We start from the raw sequence: 12,306 nt of genomic DNA, 5'->3' as shown, positions 1-12,306 counted from the left end.
TTTATGACAAGCAGACCTGAACTGGAAGAGATCCTTTACGACCCAGAGATTGAACGGACTCTCCGTGTCCGTTTGAGAGCTGCTAAGCAAGTCAGACAAGAAGCACAAGAAATGGCTGAACAAAGAACTATGATGGATTATGCCAAGCCTACCCTCACCGGGACTGTCTCCAGCATTATCAGGCCAACTATTGCTGCCAATAACTTCGAAATTAAACCGGCCATAATCCAAATGATACAAAATACGGTTCAGTTTTGTGGTATGGCCCATGAGGATCCGAATGCCCATATTGCTAACTTCTTGGAAATCTGTGACACCTTCAAACACAATGGGGTAAGTGATGATGCCATTCGGCTGAGGTTATTCCCATTTTCTTTGAAGGATAAAGCCAAAGCTTGGTTGAACTCATTACCGGCAGGATCTATAGCCACATAGGACGAAATGGCCAGCCGTTTTCTCTCTAAATATTTTCCCCCTTCTAAAACTGCTAAAATGAGGAATGACATCACTACTTTTTTCCAGCAAGAGGGGGAATCTTTATATGAGTCATGGGAACGATACAAGGAGCTGTTAAGGAGAGTTCCTCACCATGGCCTCCCCATTTGGCTGCAAGTGCAGACTTTCTATAATGGTCTTACTGACTCAAATAAGACCATATTAGATGCTGCAGCCGGAGGATCCATAAATAATAAAACTCCTGAGGTTGCCCATGCACTTATTGAGGAAATGGCAGCCAACAATTATCAATGGCATTCGGAAAGGACTCAAACTAGGAAGCAGCAAGGCTTGCATAATGTTGACACTTATACAGCACTAGCTGCACAAATAGGAGCACTCAGTAAAAAAATAGATGAAATGCAGATAGCTGCCATGCATGTGCAGCCTCTTAATTGTGAATTGTGTGGGGGAGGCCACATCAGTACAGACTGCCAAGTTGGCAATCAGTTCAGACCATCTACTGAACAAGTTGACTATGTCAGCAATTCGTCAAGACAGCAGGGTTACCAGAGTCACCATACTTTTCATCCAGGATGGAGGGGACATTCAAACCAGTCCTGGCCAAATCAGCATATTTCCAAGCCGTTCCACCAGACTTATCATCAGCCTGAACCGAAATCCAATTTGGAGGAACTGATGACAAAATTTATAGCAGGTGCAGAAACTAGGTTCCAGAACCAGGAAGCCTCAATCAAAAACCTGGAAAACCAAGTGGGGCAATTGGCACAATTAATCTCTTCCAGACTGCCGGGAACTCTTCCAAGCAACACTGAAGTGAATCCACGAGAGCAGGTGCAAGCTATTACCTTAAGAAGTGGAAAAGAGTTGCCTGAGGTAGAAAAGAAGAATTGGGCTGAACCCAAGGCAGAAACAAGCCTTGGAACCAGACAACAGAAGACGGAACAACCAGAAGCACAACAAGGGATGCACCAACAACCACAAGTTCCATTCCCTAACAGGCTGAAGCAACAAAAATTGGAGAAGGAATTTGGTAAGTTTCTTGAAATATTTAAAAGTTTACATATTAATATTCCTTTTGCTGATGCTTTAGCCCAGATGCCACACTATGCAAGGTTTTTGAAGGAATTATTGGCAAACAAAAGGAAACTGGGAGATGTGGCTACAGTTGCATTAAATGAGGAATGTTCTGCTATCCTTCTGAACAAGCTGCCTCAAAAACTCAAAGATCCAGGGAGTTTCACTATTCCTTGTACCATTGGCAGTTTAAAAATTGAAAAAGCTTTATGTGACCTGGGAGCTAGCATCAATTTAATGCCATATTCTATCTTCAAGAAATTGGGGTTGAATGAACCCCAACCCACTAGAGTGGCATTACAATTGGCTGATAGATCCATTAGACATCCTAGGGGGATCATAGAAGATGTGTTAGTTAAAGTTGACAAATTCATTTTTCCAGTTGATTTCATTGTGTTAGACATGCAAGAAGATGTGGAGGTCCCGCTTATCCTAGGGAGACCTTTCCTGGCTACCGGGAAAGCAATGATTGATGTCCAACAAGGACAACTCAGCCTTAGGATACAAGATGAGGAGATAATTTTTAAAATGTCTGATGCTATGAAACATGCACCCTCTAGTGATGATTCTTGTTTTATGATTGATTCCATTGAATTGACAATTGATGAATGCTTCCAGGTAAGTAGAATAACTGATCCTCTTGAACTCTGCCTCCAGCAGGGAGAACTTGAAGAAACAGAAAATGAAAAAATAAACCTCATGATAGCATACCTGAATGATAAGCCTCAATTCAAGGGAAAGGGGTTTCTTAAATTAGAGAACTTAGGCAAATTGCCCGGACCATCAGGTAAGCCATCACCCCAAGAACCCCCCACCCTTGAACTGAAGCAATTACCATCCCATTTAGAGTATGCTTTCCTTGAGGAACCATCAGATCTCCCCGTGATAATTTCCGCAGCACTGAATCCCTTACAAAGAGAAAAATTATTAAGAGTGCTGCGGGAACACAAAAATGCTATAGCTTGGAAGGTAGAAGATATCAAAGGCATTAATCCATCAATCTGCACTCACAGAATTTTGATGGAAGAGGACAGCAAGCCTTCCGTTCAGCCCCAAAGGCGCCTGAATCCCAACATGAAAGAAGTGGTAAAGGCTGAAATAATTAAGTTGTTAGATGCTGGGATCATTTATCCTATTTCTGATAGTTCTTGGGTAAGCCCTGTGCAAGTTGTGCCCAAAAAAGGGGGTACGACTGTTGTTCCAAATGAGAAAAATGAACTCATCCCTACTAGAACCATTACCGGATGGCGTGTGTGTATTGACTATAGAAAATTAAATGAAGCCACCCGGAAGGACCATTTCCCTCTCCCATTTATGGATCAAATGTTGGAGAGGCTAGCCGGGCATGAGTATTATTGTTTCTTGGATGGATATTCAGGGTATAACCAGATACCAATTGCACCAGAAGATCAAGAAAAGACCACTTTTACTTGCCCATATGGAACCTTTGCATACCGAAGGATGCCCTTTGGGTTATGCAATGCCCCAGCAACCTTTCAGCGATGTATGATGTCTATATTTTCTGATATGGTTGAAAAATTTATTGAGATCTTCATGGATGATTTTTCAGTTTTTGGCTCTTCATTTGATGCATGTTTGAATAATCTGGAACAGGTGCTTACTAGATGTAAAGAAACACATCTTGTGTTGAATTGGGAGAAATGTCATTTTATGGTGCAAGAAGGCATAGTGCTTGGACACAAGATCTCTCAAAGAGGTATAGAAGTCGACAAGGCCAAGGTGGAGGCAATTGAAAAATTACCAACCCCAACATCTGTTCGTTCTTTGAGAAGTTTCTTAGGACATGTCGGATTCTATAGAAGGTTTATTAAAGATTTCTCAAAAATTTCCAAGCCATTATCTACCTTGCTTCAGAAAGAAGTGCCTTTTGAATTTTCAACTGAATGTCTTCATGCTTTCAACATCTTGAAAGACAAATTGATCCATGCACCTATCATGATAGCACCAGATTGGACCCTCCCATTTGAATTGATGTGTGATGCGAGTGATTTTGCTATAGGAGCTGTTTTAGGACAAAGAATGAACAAACATTTTCAGCCAATTTACTATGCTAGCAGAACCTTGACTGGACCCCAACTCAATTACACCACCACAGAAAAGGAGCTGTTAGCAGTAATATTTGCACTTGATAAGTTTCGTTCATATCTGATATTATCCAAGGTTGTTGTCCACACAGATCACTCGGCATTAAGGCACTTGCTTACCAAGCAAAACTCAAAACCAAGACTGATCAGGTGGATCCTTTTATTGCAAGAGTTTGACATTGAGATTAGAGACCTGAAGGGTGCTGCAAACCTGGCTGCTGACCATCTCTCCCGGTTGGACACGGTAAGCTCAAAAGAGGAGATAACCAGCAACATTCGAGAAGAATTTCCGGATGAGCAGTTGTACTCAATACAGAAATACTCATATCCTTGGTATGCTGATTTTGCTAATTATCTAGCTGCACAAGTCCTTCCTCCTAACCTTTCATATCAACAGAAAAAGAAATTCTTTTCTGATGTAAAATACTATCTGTGGGAGGAACCCTTTTTGTATAAATTGTGTGCAGATCAGATCATAAGGAGATGTGTCCCCGAGGAGGAGATGGAGTCGGTACTCCAATTTTGCCATGATAAAGAAGCAGGAGGTCATTTTGGAGCTAGTCGCACGGCAGCCAAGGTTTTGCAATCAGGTTTTTATTGGCCCACACTCTTCAAAGATGCCCATCGGTATGTGTCCACATGTGACAAATGCCAAAGATCGGGAAACATTTCCCGACGGAATGAAATGCCCCTTTCCAATATTTTAATCTGTGAAATCTTTGATGTTTGGGGTATAGATTTCATGGGACCTTTCCCGAATTCTTTTGGGAATAAGTACATCCTCGTTGCAGTTGACTATGTATCCAAATGGGTAGAAGCCATGGCTTTACCCACAAATGACTCAAGAAGGGTAGTACACTTCCTAAAGAAGCTATTCTCCCGATTTGGCACTCCGCGAGCTATAATTAGTGATAGGGGAACTCACTTCTGCAATAGCCAATTTGAGAGGTTAATGCAGAAATATGGAATTACACATAAATTAGCTACCCCTTATCACCCTCAAACCAGTGGCCAAGTGGAGTTGGCTAACAGGGAACTCAAAAGAATTCTGGAAAAGACCGTAGCATCCACCAGAAAAGATTGGTCCATCAAATTAGATGATGCATTATGGGCATACAAAACTGCATTTAAGACACCTATTGGCATGTCCCCCTACAGTTTGGTCTTTGGTAAAGCATGCCATTTACCAGTTGAATTGGAACACAAGGCCTATTGGGCTCTTAAATTCTTAAATTTTGACATTCAGGCCACAGGGGCTAAAAGGCGGTTGCAATTGAATGAATTGGATGAATTCAGACTTACCACCTATGAGAATGCCAAAGTTTATAAAGAAAGAATAAAAAACTGGCATGATAAGAACTTGCTGAGACGGGACTTTTATGTAGGCCAACAGGTATTGTTATATAATTCCCATCTCCGCTTGTTTCCAGGTAAGCTGAGATCCAGGTGGTCTGGACCCTTTACCATTTCACAGGTTTTTCCCCATGGGGCTATAGAACTCACCCACCCAGTTCAGGGCACGTTTAAAGTAAATGGTCAGCGCCTGAAACCATATTTAATGGGCAGTACTGTACCCCCTCCATCCACTGTTTATCTAGATAACCAATAATCTCTTATGCCTGCTCATGAACAAGTTAAGGAATCTTTTTGTCATTTATCTTTTTAGAATATTAGTTAGTAAAATAAAGATCTTTTTCTCAAAATTCCAATTCTTTAAGGACTCAGTTCATCATTTTCTTTTCTTCAGTTTGCTCTAGCAAGTGTGACTCCCTAACACTACGAACATTGAGGACAATGTTCATCTCAAGTGTGGGGGAGTGAGCCCGAGGCTAGGGTATGGGGGTTGAAACCATGCACCTCATGCACCCCAACACACATATGCAAGCAATGACATCACAAAAAAAAAAAAAAAAAAAACAAAAAAAAAAAAAAGACTGGAACCCCTCAAGTTCATTACTATTTATTTGATGATTTTTTTTAAGAAGGAATTCAATGAGTTGAGGGAGACTGATGTACTTGTTAAGTTTTTATTCTTGTGAATGACCCAATTTGATTTATGCAGGAGAAAAGGGGAGCTGAATATGCCTTTCAGCATGACTAGCCCTAACTTCCTTCATGTGTATGGAAGCCCTTGATTTCATTGTTAATGGTCAAGAGAGCTAGTGCACATCTGAAGTGCTAATTCTTGAGGTTCAATAATTGCAAAGAAGGACAAAAGCCCAAATTGACTCCGCTATTCTGAGCTGAATAGTAAAACTAGCAGCTTAGAACATGAGTCCTATTTACCTACCTCAAACAAGTGACCAGTGTGAGATGGAACATAAGATGCACGCACACCAAAAAAAAAAAAAAAAAAAAAAAAAAAAAAAAAAAAAAAAGAGAGAGAAAAGTGTGAGATGGAGCATAAAATGCACTCACACCGAAAAGAAAAAAAAGAAAAAAAAAAAAAAGGTGAGATGGAGCATAAAATGCACTCACCCTTAGAAATAAGTAATTGTGGTGACAATCGAGGTTCAAAGGGGCACTCTAAAGTTGAACTCTCATTGAGATTTAGTTACAGATGTGAAACTAAGTGAAATTTGATTATTAACCTTGAACAATTAAAGAGCTGATTTATATATGAATTAGGAGTGAAGGCTAGACTATGATGAAATTCATATTCTCCTTTCCTCGGATCTGATACATATCTTAAATGGTAATTTACAAGAATAAGAGTTAAGCACTTACAAAAGTTCCCCGACTACTCAATGCATTTCTATCTTAAAAAGTTCACCAGGTAAATGGTGAGAACAGAAGGGGGGAATGCTAAGTTTATGGCTGATGTCTTTGCTTGAGGACAAGCAAAAGCTTAAGTGTGGTGGTATTTGATGAACTTACAATTTATCTATATTTTATGAGGTTTTTGCATGAAATTTTATAATGGTTTAATTAAATTTTTGCCGTATTTTAGCTTGATTGCAAGAAAGATTTCAGGGGGAGCCAAATCAACAAAAAGAAGGCAAAAGCAAGAAAAGAAAACCCAAAAATTTATCAAGTTCAGCCCGGCCCAGCCATGAGAGCAAGAGAATTTCATTCGGCCCAAGAAGAGCAAGTGAAACTCTTTGGAAAATCCAAGGGAAGAAGCCTAGCTATGAGGAGAATTCGGCCCAGCAAGGAAGGCCCATTTTTAGCCCAAATAACAGCCTAGAGTGTAGCCCACATGAGCTCAAAAGCAAGCTAAGTTGTAGCCCAAATAGCAGCCCAAAGGGAGCTAGGGGCGGCAACTTCTAGGAGTTTCTTGAAGAGAAGGAGGGAGCACTCTAGAAGGTTCATGAGGGGTGTAATACACCCCATTCTAGAGGCTTCAAGAAGGGGCAAGAGCCCCCTTGAAAAACTATATAAGGAGGCCTCTAGGAGGGGAGAAAGTTGTTCAATTGCTTGAGAGGAAGGCTCTCCCACTCTTAGAGGTTCGGCCACCTTGAGAGAAGAGAAGAGAAGAAGGCTAGGCGCAAGGAAGAAGAAGAAGAAGGGCTGAAGGAAGTTCAAGACAAGCAAGCTAGAAGAAGAAGGTGAGTTCGAATTGAGAGTTTGTGATTCAAAGATCTTCTGTAATAAATCATTTGTAGTTTCATTCTCTTTTGATTTGAATTCAGTTTCTTAGTTATATGTTCTTTCTTCTTTCTCCTTGTTTCCATTCTTCCTTGATGTATTTCAGCTTGTAAAATTTCAGTTCAGCAATCTAATTCTTTTTGATTCATTCAAATGGTCATGCATTGTATTTGAAGTTTCTTGAATAAGGGTGTGATTGTAGATTAATTCGGCCAACTAACCTTCAAAACTCAGATCTGAATTCTCAGATCTGAGATTGCAAGATCTGAATTGCTTGAAAGAGAATTCAGATCTGCAATTTTCAGATTGGGCGAATTAATCTACAGCTTGGAATTCCTAGAGTGCTTGAGAGAGACTCTAGGAATTCAGATCTACTATTCAAGAACTGAATTGAGTGCAAGGTTAGAGATAACTTGCACAATTCAGTTGGTGATCAATTCAGATTTGAATTGATGCCTTAGAAGTGTTTGAAGAAATGCATGCATGAGGATTAGATTCTTGCTAGAGATAGCAGAACCGTCACTCATGCATAGGATAAACATGCACTTGAGAGAGGCTGTTCATGACCTTGGGGTTTCACCAAACCAAGGCTCAATCATGATTCATTCGAATGATCCAAATTGATAGATTGCTGAATTCTGAGATTGACATTTACTGCTTACTCTTCTAACCTGAATTGAAGGCAATTGGACCAATGATTTAGATAGATTTTAATTTAGGATTTCTTAGCTTTCATTAGAGTTTTGATTTATTTGTTGATCAGATAAGAAATGTTCAATTTAGTATTGGTAATTGTTTCCTAAATCCTCGTGGGAACTATACTTCACTCACTACTTTATTACTTGAACGGCTAGTGCACTTGCTAGTGTCACAATGAGCCACACATCAGCGGCCATGCAATTTGCAAGTGCGTTAGTGCTTCCTAGGGCCTTGAAAGTCACTATAGAACAAGATGTGTTCGAGATCATATCTAGAGCTGGCCTTGATGTGTACCTCTCAACTTCAGAGATTGCCTTGCACCTTCACATTGAAAACCCAAATGCAGCAACCATGCTTGACCGTGTCATGTCTCTACTAACGAGCTACTTTGTTCTTAAATGCTCTCTCATCAACTGGGACAATGACCAAGTTGAAAGGCGTTATGGCTTGGCTCCTATCTGCATTTTTTTCACTAACAACCAGGATGGAATGTCGCTTCAACCCCTGCTTCTAGTGATTCATGACAAGTTGATCATCATGGGGACTGATCAGGAGATCGTAACACATATGAACTTTGTGATCATAAACTTGCTTTATTAGGTGTTAGACAGTGTATGCCCTTAGCTCCAATCAGCATGATGTACATTATGACATTTATTGAAAATGAATAAAGTACATATTTGATTTATGTTATTATGGTGTGTTTCTGTGTAATACGCTTAAACTGGACACATTTGAGAATCGTGTTAGTTCAGAATCTTTACAGTCTTTGGATAGATATGAGGAGATTTATCTTGTCAAGGCTGAAACTGATGTACTGCCAAGCTGGTTGGGGTGGCTTGTCTCAGCTGCCAGGGTGAGACCTGAGGTACATGCAGTGTGGGCTTTTTGAAACCCTGAACTGGACCAAAATTCCAGTATTGCCTTCTATCTTGGAGATAGATGGGAAAAACTGGAATGTTACACCTGACCCATAGACTCGATTATGATACTGCACTAGATGCCAGATTGGCCTGTCTTTGATATGCCAATCAGTGGGATCCTTAGATCGGGTTAAAACCTAGGTATGTTGGGATAGTCCAATAATTCATCTGAGTGGGTGATCATAGTGACAGGATCAGCCCCTTTGTCGGACAAAGTGAATGATCGGGGATGCACTCTCTCTGATTGAAACCTAAACTGCCGATAGTTGATTTCAGCCGTTGAAATTTTGTTTTACAAAATATATTTATATAGAGATATACATATATATATTATGGTTTCAAAATGTTTGCAATAGGTTTTAATTCCCAAAATCCATGTGAGTAGAGAGTGCAACATTATACCTTGCAGCCGAGGGAGAGGTCCTCTCTTGTCGGGCAGTGTTTAGTAATTATGGGCTAAGAGGTTAAGTGTAAGACCATTGAGGATTATACCTGATGGGCTAATCTTACATCTGCCCACAGTCCTTGGGCCTTCATAAGATGGCTGGACCCAAGGATCATTTAGTATGTTGGGCCCATTAAGAGCCGATTCAACCTGAAAGCTTAAGCTATAAGGTGATGTCTCAAATTAGGTTTTAATTCTCTAACACAACCCATCATGTGAAAATCTATTGGGTTTGAGGCATGAAGCATGAACAAGGGGAGTCCAATCCACACCTTATACTGAAATTTAATTAAATATAGTGGGGTGAAAAGGATTGAACATTAGACCACTTACTCAAATAGGCTCCGATAACCGTTTAAAATAAAAGTTAAAGCTATTAGATAAGAAAAAAAACAAAACAATAATGTACAAGAAAGTGAGCACACACGGAGGATTTTTAACGTGGAAAACTCTTCTAAAAACTTAATGGTAAAAAGCACAGGACACTAGTCTAGAAAAATTCCACTATCTCTTTAAAATAGGTGGATTACAATCTTTTTGGACTCTATCAAAGGATAATAATGACAAGAAGATGAGCTTTGCATCCATGTTATAGAGGATGACCTTGTTGTTCACACATCACACTAATTATTATGGCTAATACAATCTTGTTCACGCACACCGCTATTCTATGTAAATAATATACACAAATAAATAGAATAGGACAATGATTCAACTTCCAAAACTTCAATCTTTGAAGATACCCAAATCAATTAATTATCTCAACATATAGTCGCGAGCCTACTGAATACCAAGAGATGTGAGGTTGTGAGGACACCATCAATGAGGCCCAAATAAGAACACAAGGTTAGGAGGGTGAATCTAGCTTGTGAGGTCAGAGAGAAAATCGTGAGACCAAATTCTATGCTAGGTTGAGGTTCGAAGAAAGATAAAGTGGAAATGTTAGAATGATCATCCAAGGGCCCATAAAAGTAACTATGATCAAAACGATTAGCAAGACTAAGAGGCAATGAATCCAAAAAGTTGCAACACCATCATCCCATGCCGTTGCAAGGTTACAGATCCCACAAGACTATGGGACTACCATTCGCAAGGTTGTGAAGTCATGGATCCCATAAGGCTACAAATGGAAAACTCATCCTCATTATGATGAGGGAAAACCCAACTAAACTCCCCCCTCCCAACTCATGAGGGCTCTACAAAACCTACTCTATTTCTACATAGGGCAAACTTCTAAACAACAACAATCTTGGTCATCATGTTTAATCTAATCTCATCAGTCTGAATCTTCTTAAGTTCCCCTTACTTGGTATCTCAGAGCATCATAGATTTATAGATATCTAATATTAATATGCTTGAACTTATCTAGAATGGAAAATAGAGTTATTACTCACGGATGGCACTCTAACAGTTTGAGTGAAAAACATATTCTTCCTACTTTAGTCCAAATTCCTATTGGGATCTCTTCATCCATACCAGTCTTTGCTTGTCTCAGTGATGGCAATGAATCAGTTTCAATGGTGGACAAGGAAACCCACTTCTGAAGTTTTGACTACCACAGGACTGCTCCCACATGAAAAAGTAATCAAATATCTAGATGTGGATTTTCCTAGAATCCAAATCATATTTGCATTTATGTAGCCATCTAGCACAAAATTACCATTTTCAAAACATAAGTAAACTTTGGATGTTCCTTAAAGGAATCTGAGTATCAAATTCATAGCTGCCCGTTGTTTCTTGCCTAGGTTTGAAAAAAATTTGCTTACTACACCAACATGGGTGACGCCTGGCCTAGTACATTAACATGGCTTAAATCAAACTTCCCATTGCTAATTGATGAGATAAAAAAGTACCCTATTTTTATCCCCTAATATTCACTCTTTTATACTTATTTAGCACTTAAATGGATTCATTACTCTTGTATTTCGATTCAGGGCAAAAAAAAGGCAATTGGGAGAAAACAGGGCAATTCAGATGATTTTGCACAGTTTCGGCAACAGTCAGTAATCTGGGCATAATTCTCAATTCCAAACTCCGAATTGGACAATTCAAGAGGCATTAGAAACCTTTAGGAAGGTGGAAATCAAAATCCCCTTGTTAGATGCTATAAAACAGATCCCAAGATATGCAAAGTTTCTAAAGGAATTATGCACTAACAAGAGGAGGTTGCGAATCGATGAGAAGGTAAGGGTTGGAGAAAACGTTTCAGTTGTCATCAAGAGGACCTTGCCAGAAAAATGTGTTGATCTAGGTATGTTCACCTTACCTTGTGTGAATGGCAATAAATGAATCGAGCATGCCATGCTAGACTTAGGTGCATCCATCAATGTCATGCCATACTCGATATACTGTGCATTGAGATTAGGTCCCTTAAAGGAAACTAAAGTTGTTATTCAACTAGCTGATCGTTATAATGCCAACCCGGAAGGGATTTTTAAGGATGTGTTGGTGCAGGTTAATGATTTAATTTTTCTAGCCGATTTTTACATCCTGAAGATGGAGGAGGACACAGTCACAAGTTCATCCCCATTTCTATTAGGCAAGCCATTCATGAAAACGACCAAGACCAAAATAGATTTGGACGAGGGTACCCTCTCCGTCGAGTTCGATAGAGAGATTGTTAAATTTAATATATTTGAAGTTATGAAATATCCAAGTGAATGCCATTCGATCTGCTCTATTGATACCATTGATTCGATTGTGCAGGAAGATTTTGGAGAGGAGGGCATGGATGAGGAACTTGAATTCAATGCACAATTGGACAGGGATGAGGAGTTTGATACACCCTATGAAACTCCAGAACCGATGCCGGAACAAAAGGTAATCAATTCTAATCTTCCATCGTCATGTTCTCACAAGAAAATGTTACCTTTTGTTTTGTAGGTTTCGGAGTTGGAACTAAAGACCTTACCTGATCACTTTAAGTATGCGTACTTGGGCGAAAAAGAGACTCTACTCATGATCATTGCCAAAGGGTTGACCAAATGGTATTGCTGCTTGTCTTCATCCAGAT

The 12,306-nt window shown here is 39.7% G+C and overlaps 1 non-coding gene across 1 annotated transcript; it reads right to left on the bottom strand.

The window, feature by feature from the left end:
- Positions 1–489: 489 nt before the first annotated feature.
- On the bottom strand, positions 490–596 carry LOC148851987 (small nucleolar RNA R71). Its single transcript, XR_016100028.1, has one exon. It is a non-coding gene; the product is annotated as a small nucleolar RNA R71 (small nucleolar RNA).
- Between the last annotated feature and the right edge of the window lie 11,710 nt (positions 597–12,306).

Source organism: Nelumbo lutea, chromosome 5 (assembly GCF_056320005.1).
Source record: "Nelumbo lutea isolate HS-2025 chromosome 5, American lotus-T2T, whole genome shotgun sequence".
NCBI lineage: Eukaryota > Viridiplantae > Streptophyta > Magnoliopsida > Proteales > Nelumbonaceae > Nelumbo > Nelumbo lutea.
The sequence above is the reverse complement of the archived record's forward strand: the minus strand, read 5'-3'. Positions and strand labels throughout refer to the sequence as shown.